The sequence below is a fragment of the Pinus tabuliformis genome, chromosome 7, assembly GCF_031772625.1.
Source record: "Pinus tabuliformis cultivar Carrire ecotype Pingquan chromosome 7, CPIR1, whole genome shotgun sequence".
Lineage (NCBI taxonomy): Eukaryota > Viridiplantae > Streptophyta > Pinopsida > Pinales > Pinaceae > Pinus > Pinus tabuliformis.
In genome coordinates, this window is record NC_142293.1 from 1926017898 (window position 1) to 1926037169 (window position 19272).

A 19272-nucleotide genomic window follows, 5' to 3' on the forward strand; every position below is an offset into this window, starting at 1 on the left:
TTGGCTAGTAGAGTGGCGCGAACCCATGAATCTTGGTGTAGGTACCAGTAAAGGTGGAGAAAGCTCTTCTGCGCAATAGACCATTTCATAGAAGAGACAAGAAGCAGCACATCAGGTAGCGTGAGCATTGGCTGAGCAGAAGAAGAAAGAAGCTCTTGCTAAGGCAGTTGCAGAAAAAGAACGCACTGCGAAAGAGCATGCCGAGGCAGAGCACACTAGCATAGAGGAAGTTGAAAAATCAGCTTCCCAGCATACAGATGAGCAAGAACACTCAAAGAAGGAAGGGGGTGGTGGAGAGGAGAAGAGCACCCCATTCACATTAAAGAAATGCAGAAATGAGACAAATGTTGGGCCACGAAAGAAGCATAAGTCAGACAAGAAGACGCGCATCGACCTGACGGTCCTCACAGAAGGGGATCTGAATGAGATTGGCGACAAGGTCAGAGACACAACAACAAAGTTGTGGCAATAGTTTGAGCAACAATACATGCAAACGTTGGGGAGTGTCTAGAAGGATCTTTGCGAGCTGCATATCCAGATAGGTAGGATTCAAGCGAGTGTTGGGCAAGCGATCCTGGTGCAAGGGAGTGCGCAAGTAGTAGAGGTAGAATGGACTCTGGACCTTAGAATCATATCTTTACCTGAAGGATCATTTCGTGTAGAATCCGAGGAATACCATGCTGTATTAAGAACAATTAAAGGTATGGAGGTGAACTTAGTCGTGTTGTCACTTCCAACCCTCCATGCACTACATCAGGGGGTTTTGGACGTGCTGAGGATCCAAGAGCAGCGCGCCCTTACAGTGATCAATGAGTTCAAGGTAAATAATGAGAAAATGTTCATGGAGAAAGCTCAAGATCTTAAAGAAAAGGAGAAGATGCAATATTGAAGTTAGAGATTGGAGACATCTATAGCGCAGGCATGCAAGATAGTTCCTAAACTAAACATCTCAGACGATGCCGCAACGACAACAAAAAATCAGGAAATTGGCTGCTCCAGTCTGTGCGTTGAAGGATGAGATCGACAAAGTAACATTCAATTTCTTGATGAAGATCTCATAACTTCAACTGAAGTTGCTGCAACACGGAGCAACAATCAGGGAAATCATGGGCACCTTGGATACCATAGTCACATACTACGCGATGATGTTTGATCAGGCCATGGATTTATGGACAGACTTGCAGGAGGACTCAAACTTGTAGAGGCTTAACACAAATATCAGGGAGACACAACGCAAGTATCATGAAGTCTGAGCAACTGTGCGCACTTTGGTGCCAACCCAACGCCTCACACAATTGTAGGAAGGTAAGCAGCTGCAAGCACAGACGAAAGAGGTACAGAGGAAAGAGACCCTTCTCAAGGCCAGATTACATCCATGGATAGAGGAAGCCTATCAGCTTACTCTATCACTTTAGGAAAAGTTAAGGATATTGTAGCAGACACAGAGAACAATGCGCCTAGTAGTGGAAGGCCCAACGATACAGAAGTTGGTAGAGGAAGTGCAGCAGGCCGTGGTACAGAGCTCTACTAACATCACAACATTACAGGTCAAGTTAGGTGGGTTCCGTAGTAAGATCGAGGCACCTGTCGAGTGAATTGAGAGTGAGTCACCATATTTGTGTTGGGGGCTTGCTGGGATAGGGTCCCTAGGGTCAGTTTTGGGGTAAGTTTAACCAATATTTGTAAAAGTTTTGTAAAGAATATAAAGTCTCCGTGAAATGTGGATGCAGACCGTGCAGTTAAGTAGGAGTCAAATTTATCTAGCCCCTTGTTTGTGTAAGTAATATGTCAGTTTTGAGACTCACCCATAGGCCACGGGCCATGGTACTGTAATGGAAATTCTATATATATTTGATTCATAGTGAGTCCAGAAGTAGGAAGTAAGAACTAAGTCGATAGAGAAGATTATTGGGAAAGTGTTGTTAGGTCCCTATACTACTAGTGTAACCCCTTATTGTTATTAGTGCAACTCTTTTATTATATTTTCGTGCCCATGTAGTCCCCATATTGTTATTATTGTGCTCAATAGAAGCCCACTATTGTTATTGTTGTTCCCTTACATTATTATTGTTGTGTTGGCTCTGATTATATTATGACCCATTATACTCATGTATATAGAAAGGAGGTGTTGTCATTTGTATCATCCAAGAATTGTTCATTTGTGTAATGTAAAGGAGGTTTCCCCCTCGAAGAGGCTGATTTTGAAGTCGTTGATCTATCTTTTCTATCTTCTTGTGAGCTTGTTTCATAAAATTTGGTATCAAAGCTTTGGATTCTAGGGTTTCGCTACTCCAAATAGGTCATCGTGGAATTTTCGTATAATGTTTTTTCTACGACATCTTAGACGCTAAAAAAAACCCATTTGATTTTAAATCTTTCTAAACCTTGGGTCTACATTTCAGATCTCGTATCTCTATATTTTCATAGATATGATCTGAGGAAGTTATGGGTTTTGCAAGATCCCGAATTATATCGCAAACACGTGACCAGGGGAAAATCGTCATAAATTTTGTTCTGAGCATCAGATTGAAATTCCATAAGCAGTTATAGAAAGAGGACAACCTGTAGTTTTCTGTATATCATTTTTAGGTCTGAAGGTTGAAAAAGTGACACGTGACACTTCGTACAAATTCGATCTACTAAAAAATTCTATAATAAGGTCATCTTGGGATATTGGGAATAACTATTTCTTGGAGAATCCAATTTCAGTCAAACTGGTGCAATTGGAAAGAGGACCCAGAGGGCTACCATAGTTCATAATTTCAGAACATGGAGATCCGAAATTATAGAGTTACAGTCGTTTCAAGATTGAGCTCCTAAAATAAAGAAAAGGCGATATTAGGAAGTTTGATGGCAAGGATCCGGTAAATTGGATACTACAGATGGAGCAATATTTTGATCTACATGATGTACAACTGTTACAAAAGGTATGTATTGCATATTTATATTTAGAATCGAATCAATTTTTATGGTATAAAGGGATTTGTTCCTGTAAACCACTTGTCACTTGGTCAATTTTCACGGAGGAAATGATAGCAAATTATGAGGATACAAAGAGAAACACCTTCTTTAGCCAATTGATAAATATCAAACAAAAGGGTTCAATGGTAGAGCACATTGAGGACTTCCAAAATTTGAATATAAGGGTAAATGATATTCCAGAGAAACAAATGATTTATGATTTCATAGGGACTTTAAAGGATAACATTCAACATGAGGTTCGTCTTTGGGAACCTGATTCATTGGAGAAGGCATTTAGGTTGGAAAGAAAATTTGAAAGAGGAATTATGGAACAAGGAATCCCACCACTCAAAACTATAAATATCGAAGTGTTTTTTCTCCTAGCCTTCCACAACTTACAAGGTTTACACCACAGCAATTGGAAGAAAAAAGAGAAGAAGGGTTTTGTTACATTTGTGATAGAAAATACACTAAAGGTCATAAGTGTGTTGAGAATAAATGATTTTACATAGATTTTGAAGAGGAGGAAGAAAATGATCAAGAAACATCAAAAGAAGAAGATATACACCAGGAACCAACCCTAGATAAAGAAGAAATGAATCCGATCATATCTTGTAAAGCATTGGCAAGAATTACCACTTCCGAAACTCTCAAGATAGAAGGACATATCAAGAAGAAAAAGGTTTAAGAAGTGAAAGATCACATTGAGCATCAAGAAATGAATATGACCATATCTTGTAATGCATTGGTAGGAATTACCACTCCTCAAAATCTTAAGATAGGACATATCAAGAAGAAAAATGTTCAAGCAGTGAAAGGTCATATCGAGCATCGACAACAAGTTCTCCAACTTTTAAAGGATAACCCCACTTTGGTTAAGAATAGAATGAAACAACAGGCAAATCAACATCGCAGCAAAAGAAGTTTTGATGTAGGTGATGAGGTATTTCTACGACTACAACCATACAAACAAATGTCCCTCAAGAAAGCAAACAAGGATAATAAATTATCACCAAAGTATTATGGTTCGTACACGGTGTTACAAAAGATTGGTACTATGGCATACAAATTGGAGCTTCTTGCATCTTCCCGAGTGCACCCAGTTTTCCATGTTTCATGCTTAAAGAAGGTTATAGGTGAGAAGATCCAAGTTCAATCAATATTGCCAGAACTTGATGAGGAAGGAAAAATCATATTGGAGCTGGAAGCAGTCACAAAAACAAGAAATTGACCGCTACGAAATTGATCAATTTTAGAGTATCTCATTAAGCGGAAGAACTTAGCCGCTAAATATTCCACATGGGAGGATGAGAATTTTATACAGAAGCATCCAAAACTACTCAAGCATTGAGGACAACACTTTTTTAAGGAGAGGTGCATGTTAGGGCCCTATAATACTAGTGTAACCCCTTATTGTTATTAGTGCAACCCCCTTATTATATTTTTGTGCCCATGTAGTCCCCATATTGTTATTGTTGTGCCCTTACATTATTATTGTTATGTCGGCTCTGATTATATTATGACCCCTTAGACTCCTATATATAGAAAGGAGGTTTTTTCATTTGTATCATCCAAGAATTGTTCATTTGTGTAATGTAAAGGAGGTTTCCCCCTCGAAGAGGCTGACTTTGAAGCTGTTGATCTATCTTTTCTATATTTTTGTGAGCTGGTTTCATAACAAGTGCTAAGGCAGGAAAGTTCCGTTTCTTGTACTTAGGTGAAAGGGGAAGGCTCCTGCAGCTAGGTGCATAGGAGGCCTTGGTAAGTCCACAACCGAGTGTGCGAAACCCTACAATTGAGTGCACAGGGTGGAGAAGTCTATAAATTGAACGTTGAACTTAATAAAGACTGATTTTGGGAAAAATACCTTGCCTTTGAGTATTATTCTTATTTTTGTTCATGTTATGCTTTATCGCTCAATGATATGTTTTCTGTGGAATAATGTGTAATTGCTACACGAACCTATTGAATCTCTAATATTTATGCATGAACTAAGTAATTATCTGTTTTCATGAAGATAAATTATGAATCTGTTATGATTTCTGATGAAATGGATAGATCTGTGCGAAGGTAGATCTAGGATTATTAATTAGTGCATGAAAGTGGACAGTGTGATTCTTTAGGGTCTATAAAGTCTTATCGCAGAACTTCGTGAAGGTCTAGAAGCCATTTTCTTAGAGTTATAGTAGCGGACCATAGAAGGATATAGATCTGCACAAAGGAATATCTGAGCGATGAGGGCTTAAGATAACTTATCACATAGTCTCTGGATGCAGAAACCTAGTTCTAGCATCCCCCAATATTGCTTCAGGTGAGACTGTAGCCCATGCTATGTAGGTTGTTGCCAAAAGGGCCAATAGTTAGGGTTTTTTTGGTTGGCACTAAGAAATTTGAACCTGGGTTAGGCCCTCTTAATTCAACACGAGTTAAGTCACAATTTGGTCAAAATGTAAAACCTCCCTCATATTTAGAAGGTGACCTAGTCTTGGTTTATGATCAAGAGCACGATAAATTAGGTGCTGGTAAATTCGAGCCCATGTGGCATGACCCTTATATTTTAAAACATGTACTGGAAAAAGGGACTTATGATCTAGTTGATTATGACGATATTTCTTTAGGAAAGCCTAGAAATGGTCTTTACTTGAAGAAATATTACGCTTAAATCATTCAGTAAAGAGTTTGTATATTGTTGTATCATATTTTGTGTGTGGTATTTTTTAGCAACTTTTTGCGATTTTCTACTACTTCTACTTATCTTGTGATACACTTGATTTGTAGATGTCTACGTTCCCTCAAACTTAAATTGGCTTTACCGATGGCGCTAGTCGTAGTACTGAGAATTTGTCTTCCACAGGCTACGTCATTTATTCACCCACAGATGAGTTATTTTATATTCATGGTATATGCCTTGGTCAAACAATGAATAACATCATAGAGTATAGTGCAGTTATTGAACTATTATCTGATTCCATTTCATTTGACATTCATTGGTTGATCATTAGGTTAGATTCTCAACTCATAGTATTACATTTAAATGGTGTCTATTCAGTAAGAAGTGTTGCAATGTTTAAAAAAAATTTGCGGGTTTGTCTCTTGGAAAGAGAGTTTGATTACATTGAATATCAACACATTCCAAGACATTTAAACACATTAACTAATGCATTAGATAATTGTGTGTTAAATCGGCATTTGTAATATCTGTAAGAAATCAAATGCAATATTATCCATATATTGTACAAGATAAACTGAGATGAAAGTAGTAGTTTTCATTAGTTAAAATATCTGTAAAAAGTGTGGTTTTTACAAAATGTCATCCAAGACATGAGGCCCTATGGCCTTTATTATTTGAACATGCCAATACATCATCGAAAAAAATTCTATCCCTAATAATAGTAGCTACACATGATGATCATGGTAGCAAACAATAGAGTCAATTACTCGTTGCAAGTGATTAATCGGTCAAGGAACCCCCATGACGTGCCTCTGATAGTGAAGAGGAAAGTCATCAATCCCAACATATGGGATGTATAGGGTCAACCTCTCTAGGTTCTGTTCCATATTAGTCAAATATCTTGCTGCATTGAGTTTCTCTATTGCGGAAGCTACTAGTTGTTATAGACCTTTTTGTGCCCTACAAACCCAAGCATGAAATGTCCATAAACCAAGGGCTGCTAAGTCCCTAAAAGTGTTGTTCTAACCCCTAAAGGAACAAGGTCAACAGATTATAGCTTCTCCCAGAAGTTCTCCATGAGAAACTACTCAGAATTGGTCAAAACAGGATCATTGCAGCTGCTCCACTGGCTAAGTGCGTTGCATCTCACCTAAATACACTGTGAGGGTGCGTTGCATTTCAAAAGTCCCTTCTGTGGGGTGTGATGGGCGAGAAATGACAAATTGCAGTGTCATTCCATGAGGTGGAGAGGCAATGGAAGCTTCCAGAATCTTCTCCTGTGACACTTGCCTCACTGAATTCGACCAAGGATGAGTAAGAGGCCCTCAGCCTCCAAGTGGAAGCAAGAACTGTCAGAGAGAAGACACTAATCAAATCAGAAGCTAACTCATCCCCCTTACAGATATCTATATATGGATCCCTCATCCCAGAGATCCAGAGGCTGGAATTTTGCATATTGTAAGGAATTGCTATTGGTTTCTAGAGACAAACATCAGATTGTTGGGTGATCTAAGCTTTGTTTGAGGTGAAGAGAGGCTTCTTTGCTAGGAGGTTGATGCTGGGTCAGAACAACTGGTTGTAACTCCTCCTGGCTCTTTTCTTGTTTATCAATAAAATCTATTTGAGTTTTCCTCCATGCTTTTGTATCATTGATGCTTGTTACATTTGTATGGTCAATTTACATCTAATCCTAGATTGTTTATGATTATAGATCCATGTCTTTGTATAGTGCTATGCTTCTGTGATCTCACAGGTACTTTTGAAGCTGGGCGTGCAAGGGAGCAGGTAGCTGAGGACTATCAAAGAAGAGAGGGATCGAATCAAGGGATTAGTGCAAGACAGAGGTTGGTCTTTCTGTTCCTCTCTATCTATAATTCATAAAGGAAAAACATAAGTAACTTTTCTCTGTTTGTTTCTAAGGCAGCTATCACACCTTAGTGGGATAGAGTAGTTCTAAATAGACACTTTTCCCTGTAACAAAATGGCGACTCCGCTGGGGAACTAATTAGTTTGTTTGTTTATCATTCTTTGTTGTTTGTTTCATAAACTTACAAGTAGCATTCGAACTGCATTTGACATAATAAATGCAAAGTAGACAACTGCTACTTCAATCCATCTACTGGATCTGTTTATGATTTAAACAACTGATTCACAAACTGTCTGATTTCCCTTGTGATAGCTCTTAGATCCTCCTTAGATCTACCCCTGATTGTTGCATTACTGATTTCTTTTTGCTCAGCCAAAACCCAAGAACCGAATTGCAAACTGTGACCCGGAACCCGAACAGAGTTTCGTTTCTGGCCCAGCGCAGGTACTGTTCAGAGATTCTGAATCTCAGCGCACTTCCTGAGTGGACAACCTGCGTTACATTTCAGATTCTCTGTGTTACAGGTGTGCTGATCAGACTAGCTCTGTGCAGTTGTGGCTTCTGTGGATCATTCTTTCCAGTTCTATTCTTGAATTTTGCTGCCTGTGATCAGTACATGTCTGTTTGAAACCCCTTTTCCTTGTTGTTATTCCGCCTCCTTTGTACAAAAGAACTATATATGTTTTTGTGTGTTTGTTGAGTCATTTACAGTTCTCCTTTGCAAAAGTAGCGTAATCGTACTGTCGTCCTTTGATTTGAAACTGTCGCAAGTGTCGATTTCAATCGTAGGAAAAAGTTTGATTGCTGTTGATGGTCGATTATTCTGTTACTATTGCTTTTGGTCTGAATTTGTAATTTTCTAGTGTCAAGAACAAGTATTCAGTTCAAAATCGTAAGTTGTTGTAATCGTCTCCATTTTTTGATTTCGAAAAGAAGCTTGTTGATATTTGTCGCTTGAAAAGAAATTCAAATTTGTGCATCAACTTTATTTTTAGCATCCATATACTAAGAAAGTCGAAAATAAATACATGCATGTGCATTTGCATATAGACAATCTGATTGGCTTGATTTAGGAAAGTGCATTTAGAGTGTGCTCTTTGCTCTTTGTGAAAAGATTCTGTCTTTCTTTTCCCTAGTAGCTAGGAATTTCATTGCATAAAAGAGATAAAAAGTTTGTTTATCATCTTAGATTGCATTTTAGGAATTACATCTATATCTCGTGGTGAACCCGAAAGACAAACTTCATAAACAAGATCAACTTAAAATAAATTCAATGAATCTAATAACGCTTTGGAACTTAACGCACAACATTTAGAAGTCTAGGCTAGAGATGTATTCCGGCGTCGTAAAGCCTGGTAACTGTTGTTCTCACTGATGGTTGGGTGATTCCTCCACTTTGAGACGATAAGTGTGAGTACGGACTTGTGCTCCCACGTACCGTCGAGTATATTTTGGGAGACCCCAATAGGCTTAATCCTTTATCCATAGGAAGTCGTGTCTGCCGCCCTATCGATCGCAATGCACTGAACACAACATTCGGGAAGATTGACTATCGTACCGTAAAAAGTATTCTGCAGTTTTGCGATTGGTTTGGTACTCCCTCTACCTAGACTTCCAGAGTAGTCCCTTTCGTTCCTTTTCAGACTCCTTAACGGAAAAGGTCCATCTGAGCACTTGTCACTTCAGGCTCATTAAAAATCGAAGTAGACTAGAGTCATCTTTTGTTTTTTCTCAACTCTTAAAAACTGAAAAAACAAGTTGTGTCAAAGTGTCTAAAATTTATTTTAAACGGAATATTCATTACCCTTTCCTACGTTGATCTTGGGTTGAGAAAATGGAATCCACCAACCAAGGGATTCCCCTTGGAGGAAATCCTAGTCCCTTCTCCTTTTGGGGAGATGCTGGTGCACCCCATATGGCCACACTGTCACTTCCAGGACTGACAATTGGTTTACCTGTATGGCTCTTCTCAACCTCTGTCGTTTAGAACACCGCAATTCTTGAACAATCAAATCAGCAATTAGATGAGTCCAGAGTTACCCACCAACCTTCTACTTCCTCTAATTCTTCCTCTCCTCCTTCCTCTTCGCTTGATGGGGCTGGTAAAGCCAAAAGTCAAGTACTTAAGGAGAAGAAGGAAAAGAAGAAGAAAGAGAAGAAGAAGAAGGAGCCAAAAGCGAATGGGGGCAAACGAGTGTCGTCTAGCGAAAATCCACACACTGCACTGACCAGGCCTAAATCGCCATGTGTCATTTGCAAAGGAGACCACTATCACAGATATTGTCCTTGCATCCTGTTAGCGCTTGAAATTTCACCTCAGGCTGAGAAAGGTAAACCTCAAGGCAACATCAAAACACTTAGCCTCGTAGCTAGCCCTACGGGGCGGGAGAGGGCTCTCTCCGGTCTATCTCGATAAAGATCTTCAATGGGCGAGATAACCAATAGGGTAACACTGATTTTAGGCTAGTAAACTGATCAAAAGGGTTGATTTGAGATTTTTAGGGTTTTTTGGTGGCAAATTGAGGAGTGGCAATTTTGGGTGCGGGGATAGGACACAGTTTCTGCAGGGGGTTCTTTGGGGCGAGATAGGAGACAGTATTGATGCCTTAGATTGAGGTGAATGGATGAGAAAGACAGGTGAGGAGCTAAGGAGAGCAAACGATAACTTTGAATTCTCCTTAAACAGTAGAAAACATTGAAATTAAACAAACTTAAAAGCAGAGCATGACAGTCATGAATTCTACTTTAACACTTCATTTGTTTAATGTGCAGAAGGAAAAGAAAGGAAATGATTCACATAACACACTTACAAGTACATAGAGAAACACACCATCAATAAATGTAACCACAAGAATCCCAAAAAGGACTGCAAAACCCTGGTCTTCCTTTGCCAAAAATTGCTGAGATACAGTGAATAATACAATAAGAGCTTCTCCCTCAAGAGTCCAACCATGAAAATGAGCAAGAAAGTACATAATATAGATCATCTAACATCTTTCCTTGCCTCTAGGGGTCGAGCTCACTATCCTAGGAGCTGTTTCAACCACTTCTAAACTAAGCACTGAAAACTAGGCAGTCAAAACAACTTGCCTCTATAAGCTAGGAAACCAATTCATTCATTTAATTTTCACTTATTGCATGAATGAATCTTCTAAAAGAGATACATAAGTGTAAAAGTATCAAAAAATTACATTATTTACATCAAGGAGGATAACAATCCACTCCAAAAATTCAAACATGGTCAAATCTTCGTTTTTCTGAGCTGTACAGTGAAATTTTGAGAAAATTGCCTGATAGGTCGCGTGCCTCTGCCTGACGGGTCGTGCGCCTCTGCCTGATGGGTCACGTGCCTTTGAGGGCACTTTTGGGGCACTTCCAGGTGTCAAAATTGAGCACAAGTAGGCTTGTTGGAAAGGTCTATGAGTCTACTTTCCAACCCAACTGGAATTTCTGAATTTGGTGGTCATTTACCCCTCCAAAATTGCAATCTCCCAAGACGGCTTTTTGTGTCTCAAAAATGTGGCAGAAAGTCATTTTTTGCTTGTTTTTTGACTTTCTGGAGGCCCAAAACTTCACAAAATCTCTTGGCAATGGATGAGCATATGTAAATTTTCATGAAAAATCTGGAAATGTTGAGTTTTTGCAAAATGAAGTTGCCAAGAGAAGGGGTCGCGCGGGGGGTGAGACCCGTTAAAGGGACAAAACCTGTAAATTGCCTGAAAAAACCAAAATTGACCCAAAATGCTCAAAATTTCTTGGAATTTGTGCTGGGGCTGAGCTATTTAGTTCCATGCTCCTTCAAGGAAGCCTCGGCCAAGATGTGGAGGGGATCGGGCCTTTTTCTCCTTTTTTGTGCCTTGGCCAACCGCCTTTGGAACATCTTCATCTTCGCCTTGCACACGTGCATCCGCGCCCAATAATGGTTCTTCATGTTTCTCAACAATTTCTTATCTTGGTTGGCCTTAGCCAATAGCCTCTCCAAGTGAGCATTGAGCTGGATAAGCATAGACTCTTGCTCAACGGGCAATGGATCACCGGGTCTTCTTCGATTCAAGTTGCGGTCACTACGAATCCTCCACAACTCATCAAGAGCTTGCTCATCCTCCAACGGCTTGTTGCACTGCTCTAGATATGAGATTGTCCATTGTGCCCCCTCTAATCTCCTCTGCAATGCATCATTTTCAGCTCTAAGGTGTTGAATGATCTCCTTTGACTCTCGACTAGGAGAACTGACATCAAGATCAATAAGCTCTATATCTGGAACACCTGATGGTCCCTCATCAATCCTGGGCTGCTTGCCCCTCTCTGATACCTGTGCTGCTGAAGAAAGCGAGGCCCCTTCCACCTGATGTGGAGATAACACTCGCTGAGCCGATGAAGAAGGCGAGACCCCTTCCACATGCTGTGGAGAAAGTACTCGCCGAGCTGCTGCAAATAAGGCCCTTTGGCCTCTCTGATAGGTGACCAATGGTGAGGAGCTGACATGTCTAGTCACGGGGATGTCATGCTGCTGTGATGGTCCTCCCTCGTGAATAACCTCAGGATGTGGCGGTGGTGGTGCTGTGAAAAGCTCACGAGAGATAAACTCCTCCCATGAGATGCCCTGCTGAGCCAACTGATGTAATACCACAAGCTGAATCAAACCATAATGGTAAAGGCTCCTATACTGCTGTGCCGGGCTCTTCCTCTGCATCATGGACACCATCCTCTCAATGTTCTGATAGAAGAAAACAGGGATGTTCATCATCCGTACCCGTGTGAAGTGCATCAATAGGCGAATATGGTACGAATATACCTGTGAAAATCTGCCCTCACAGGTAAAATAGAGCATGATGAGCCTCATCATGGGAGCATACTCACTCCTGAGAAATCTGAAGGGGAACACACCTGTCAAGTGTCTCATGAGTGCTGGTCTAACAAAAGGCTCAAAATGAACACTGTCCAACACCTTGCGCTTATTCCATACCTCTCCGACATTAGGTATCTCTGTGGCCTGTGCAATCATCTCGGGTGTCAATGTAAAGTCCACCCCGGCAAGGTTGACATGTCCATCATGCAAATGTAAAACAAATAGGTGAGCTAACTCTCTGTGATGCTGAATCCGAGAGATCCTCTCGCAAAACTCATAACAAGACATATACTGGAAACATGAAACTGCCATAGGACAAGCCTGTAAATCTATCAAAGAAGTGGGCTCCTCTCTCTTATGACGACCACCCTTTCCACCCTTATGAGGCCTCCTCTGTACCTCAAACTCTGAAGCTGATGCCTAGTCATCACTCTGCTCATAGGTTTCGGTTTCTAACATTGTTTAAGGAGCAAAGTGGCCAAAATGTACTGCTGTTTCTGCCTTGCAAAATGCTGATCTATATGCTATTTCAAGGGGACAAGGAGCACGAGGGGAATGTTAGGGGAGGGATATTTTTAAAGGGAAAATGGGAGTAAATATATAAAACAGGGATTTTAGGGAAAAAACATTGCAAAATCATTTCATATGCATCATTATATACATTTGTTTACATGGGTATTATGAGAGGTAGGATTAGGGCTTGATTTTTTTTAGTTTTTAGGGAAGAGGGGTAGGGTTTAGTTTTTATTTACAAATTTAAAAGGGAAATTTACATAGGAAGACAAGGAAAATGAAATGGGAAATGGGGAAAAATGATTACAAGGGAATACCCTAAAACAGCATAAAACCCTAGGCATATTTTACAATTTTAAACCACAGCCACATAGAGCTTTTTCTCTTGCACAATGAGATCTTTAAAAATGTATTCATGATGTCTTTAACCATAACAAGCAGCAATTTGTAAGTTGGAGGGCCTACCTTAGGCAATTTGGCGATTTTGTTGGCTCCTTGGATGAATTTGCAGGCGATTTTATAAGGAGGGCGCTGACGGGTCGCGCGCCTCACCCAACGGGTCGCGCCCGTTAGAAATTAACACTGCTGGAAGGCGCTCTACGGGTCGCGCGCCTGGTCTGATGGGTCGCGCGCCTGTCAAGCTCACAAACTCAGCTCGAAATCACTTGCAAGCACTTGCTCAACGACTTGGATACACAATGAGGGTCGATGGAGGGAGATTGGGCTTTTATAACTTTGATTTGAATTAATTTCATGCCCAAACCCACTTTATAATGTTTTTCTTTGACACTTTATAAACTTGACTTTTCTTGGTTTCCTTTGTCCTGAAATTGACTGATTTGATGCTTTTCTTTGATGCTTTTTGCAGGGATAGCATCTGAGGGATCTTGGCAAGGGAGCCAGGGTTACATGCTGTCTTTGGAAGTCTTTTGAAATTTTACCATTTTTTACAAAAATTTGAAAAATGACCTTGGCTTTAAAAACAGGGTTTTTAAATCCAAGGTGAAATTTAACTGTACAAGATAGAAATTTTCGAAGAAACACTTTGAAAAACATCCCTCTGGCTTGCTGGGCACTTATTGACCTTCAGAGACAATGACCTTGAAGACAAACTTGACCAAAACCCTATACCTAGGAATTTGACCTCAAGACAAGACAAGTAAGCTTGAAAGAGTCTAAGGACTGAAACAACTTTGATCCAGCAATGCCAAGAGGGGAACAAAAACACCAGCTCCTCCATCAGGGTTATGGCATGCCTAATGGAATGCAAAAATTGACACTGATGAGACACCTACTGATGCAAATGCAAAGAGTTTTGATCGCTGATGGAGGGCTACTAGACTGACTCTAACACATCCCTCGGATCTTAAGGGACTGGTCTCCTCGTTTGCACAACCCGGTGTCATCAACCTCTGATGACCATGTTGGAAGCACACCGTCAACTAGTGAAAGTGAAGCCCCAGGACAAAAAGGAAAATATAGATTTCCTTGTAAACTGTGCGAAGGTGATCATGTCGTCCACCATTGTCCCTTCTTAGATGAAGCTAAAAGAGTTTTGGACGATCGTCCGGTTTCACCGTTACGACTTCCTCCTGGATATAAAAAACTCTTGCCGAGTCCGTCACTAGTTGAAAATCCGGCTGGCCCGCTCAGGTGGTCGGCCGAAGCATCTATCATTGAAGATAAACCATCTGAACCCATACCAGACGAAAGTCAAAAGGTCGAGGCGGCAGTTGACCCGGTCTTGCCTTCAGAGGTTCCATCTTCAGATGATACAGTCACTGAAGAGAACAAGGATGACACCGTCCAAATTCTTTTCATAAGCACAGACTCCAACTAACATGGGGGCAATTTACCCGTTCCTTTACCGTAGGAAGGAAGTTCGTCAGATTCTTACCCGGCCGTCTATTCAGTCCCACCTCCAAGAAACCTAGTTGTCTCCTTCGACTGGAATCAACTAGGCAGACCCCGTTTACCAGCTAGTGTACCATTCCGAATCATTGTTCAAATGTATAGAATGGTTATGGCTGGTACCATCATAGATGAGGGGGCTTCTGTGAGTATCCTTTCCTCAACTGCTTGGAAAGCGCTTGGTTCGCCATTGCTTTTGCCTGAGATGAGAAATCTAACAGGTTTTGATAAAGGAACCAGTCGACCGTTACGGATCCTTCCTGATGTGCCCATAACATTGAGAGGGAAAACCGTTCACATGAACGTAATGGTAGTTCAAGGACCCCTGGATTACAATCTAATCCTTGGACGAGACTATATTTATTGCATGGGAGCAATTGTCTCCTCACTCTTTAGACCAATGTGTTTTTCGCACGAAGGAAGAGTGGTCAAGCTCGTAGACCAGCTTTCATTTCTCGGATCATACAGAGCAAATAGTCATATACCATCCCTGAATGGTCTTTTCACGCAAGAAATGTCTCAATCTATAGGCCGTCCACCTGGTGAGCGTGAGTGATTCGGGGGTCATGACTGAAAACCAGGGGGCATGCACCCTGGTCTGCTTCGGCAGGAAAACTTCAGGTATAGGGTAGCTTTCCTCGAGAGAATATGACTAGTTTGTAACCCCGTCCGTGATTGGAAGAGGGGGTTATTCTAGAACAAGATTCCCTTGTCAAAGTTATGTGAGTGGAGTAGCCTCCTTCCCTCACCTTTGTCTATTTCGGTAGACATCGCCGAAGAAGTGTTTTATTTGCGCTGTGAATAGAACGATCTTTGGGTAACATGTAAGAGGTAGGCCTCTCTCGGTAAAACAAATGTTTTAACGGACTAAAGAAGGGGTAACCTTGAAACTCTGTTTTATGCCTGGGGGCATGCAAACCTTTTGGAGTGCAAGCGAAGAGCGACTATTTATTTTTTAAATTTGTAGGTCCTCTAACCCTTTAAACTCGTAGGATTGGTCGTTTCCTAACTTGCATAAAGAAAGGACGTGGGGCAAAACTCTAAAAGTTGCTGTTTTATATGAGACATTCTTATCACACGATTGGATTAATCGAGCAGTGTTACCGCAAGGTTCAAGCTCCTTAAAAAATAAACCCGCATCGAGCAGTTTTAGCACATAGTTCAAGATCGTTAAAAAATAAACATAAGACATGAGCAAATGTTTCCCCCCACGTTTAATCTCGTTAAAAAATGAACTATTCCCCGGTAAATAACCATCGTGAATGTAGTACTTCAGCTGTTAAAGCCTTGGTCATGTTTGCACCGTCACCTCCACTTTTTCATTGGCCGATCATTCACCTACATTTGATTACTTACCCATTTTGAGGAACAGCTGCGAAGAGTGATTTCACTAGCCATTCTTGTGACACTGCCGTGATTGGAAAATTCCAAACCTTACCTGGAATCAGCTGCTACCCGTTTTATCACTCGTTCCTCAAAAGACGAGTCTTCTTTAAGCTCTTTTCAACTGACTCGTAAAATATGAAAAGATTTCCGAGCCATTGGCCTCTCCAGCTCGTTAAAGGGACAGGAAGTGCTATCCCTCCTCTAGATTTTAATCTTTTTGGACCTGAGGGATTATTACACAAAAATATCGAGCGCTTGTTTTGTTCGGCTCGTTAAAATTATCGAAAATTCATCAATTTTGTATTGTTTTATACTTTTTCGGACTTAAGGGATTAGATGACGAAAAAGGAATTTTGGAGTTACCTTTACGTTCCTTTTCAGACTCTCTAAAATTGAAAAGGACCGAGTTATCTTTGTCGTTAAACTCGTTAAAAATATTAATAGCGACAGACTTGTCTATAGACGAGAACGAGTTTCACTATCGCTAGGCTCATTAAAACATAGCGATGGGTTTACCCGAAGGGAAAATTATAGAACAAGCATATGTTATCCTCCTCAAGCTTGACAAAAATAAAGAGGTACTGGTCAACAATGACTGGGGAAAATTGGGAAGAAAACTCAAAGAAACTTTGTTGGTAGCAAGTCGCTCTTGAACATGACACTTCCGCTCCGTGTTCGAGTCGGGTTGGGTTGTTTCATTCACCGGTCACATCACCATGGTCATGCCATACCATCCACATTTGGGGTTAATGCTGCCAATCCATCACATCAGTGTCGCCAATATGTTCAAGAGAAGTCATTCAGAGAATTCACCTGTGTCTCACCCACTACCATACATTATACTCCATTCTTTCATGACCGCCACCCTGAACCTTATATCACAAGATCGTTTTCACCTCCATTAAAATCATTTGCTATGTTTCGTGTCATTGATGTGGGATTCATTAAGGCCCTCCTATGACAGATCACTTCTTGTCGACATCAGCTCATTATCCAAGAAGTTGATCTAGGAAAACCCCATTCAGTACTTTGAAGCTTGCATGCCTCAATGGCAGGTTTCTCACTTCCGGTAACAGGTTTACATCAATGGCCTTCGATCGAAAGATGTTGTGTGGTGTTCGACGCCAAGTCCTTTATTCACACCACGTGAATTGTACTGCAGTACCTTGAGGGTCATTATCATTATCGGTGATTTCTCTCGCGCTTGTTAACAGTTTACATCATTGACTGGTAATCAAGCGATGTCTTTCCATGTTCGATTTCAGAACATTTCTCACATGGCTCGACTTGTACTTCGAGTGAAGATCGGACGAGATTGAAGAACCCGGATCTAGTTTCATCCATCCGGTCTGCGATATATATTCAGGGAAATAAAGACATTAAATGTACATCATTGCTGCACAGATAATCATCCACTCAAAAGGGTGATGGCTCTATCAGAATCATCAGTCTACACTCAGACGATTGTCTGTCCTATGTACATGAAAATGAATTTATAAAGATGAGGATGGGAATGCCCGCCTCAGCTAGATCATGAAAATATCATGAAGATAATGTATTTTATTGTATCTTATTACAGGTCTCCTCCCAGCATTGAAAGAACTTCGGATCCTCATAATAAAGCATTTCACCCGACACCAAAAGGTTAATGGCCTCATACTTTAGGGGGAAACTGTTATAGACATTTTTGTGCCCTACAAACCCAAGCATGAAATGTCCATAAACTAAGGGCTCCTAAGTCCCTAAAAGTGTTGTTCTAACCCCTAAAGGAACAAGGTCAACAGATTATAGCTTCTCCCAGAAGTTCTCCATGAGAAACTACTCAGAATTGGTCAAAACAGGATCATTGCAGCTGCTCCACTGGCTAAGTGCGTTGCATCTCACGTAAATACACTGTGAGGGTGCGTTGCATTTCAAAAGTCCCTTCTGTGGGGTGTGATGGGCGAGAAATTACAAATGGCAGTGTCATTCCATGAGGTGGAGAGGCAATGGAAGCTTCCAGAATCTTCTCCCGTGACACTTGCCTCACTGAATTCGACCAAGGATGAGTAAGAGGCCCTCAGCCTCCAAGTGGAAGCAAGAACTGTCAGAGAGAAGACACTGATCAAATCACAAGCTGACTCATCCCCCTTACAGATATCTATATATGGATCCCTCATCCCAGAGATCCAGAGGCTGGAATTTTGCATATTGTAAGGAATTGCTGTTGGTTTCTAGAGACAAACATCAGATTGTTGGGTGATCTAAGCTTTGTTTGAGGTGAAGAGGGGCTTCTTTGCTGGGAGGTTGATGCTGGGTCGGAACAACTGGTTGTAACTCCTCCTGGCTCTTTTCTTGTTTATCAATAAAAGCTATTTGAGTTTTCCTCCATGCTTTTGTATCATTGATGCTTGTTACATTTGTATGGTCAATTTACATCTGATCATAGATTGTTTATGATTATAGATCCATGTCTTTGTATAGTGCTATGCTTCTATGATCTCACAGGTGCTTTTGAAGCTGGGCGTGCAAGGGAGCAGGTAGCTGAGGACTATCAAAGAAGAGAGGGATCGAATCAAGGGATTAGCGCAAGACAGAGGTTGGTCTTTCTGTTCCTCTCTAACTATAATTCATAAAGGAAAAACATAAGTAACTTTTCTCTGTTTGTTTCTAAGGCAGCTGTCACACCTTAGTGGGATAGAGCAGTTCTAAATAGACACTTTTCCCTGTAACACTAGTTTCTCACTGCGTCTATCAAATATGTGTAGTATTGCTGGTCTCATTGGGCCCACATCTACATGATATTTTCAAATAATTAGTTTCGGATGCCAAAAAAAAAAATATTAAAAAATACAAGACAACCAAAATGTGAAATTTTTACCTAGGTCACCCCACTACATTCTAGCTGGTAGTGAAATATTTGGATTACTTGTGTAATCCATGCCTGCATATGGAAAGTCCTCGATCATAATGATCTACGTTCCAACCATCCAAATAAATCAAGAGTATATCGAACAATTAGGCCTTCACCACCTCCATGGAGTACCATCAATGTGGCCCACTTTAGCATGCGAGGATCTCGCGGTCCTCCTCCATCTATGGCTACTTGTGGGGCGAGAACGGGGATCCTCTCTA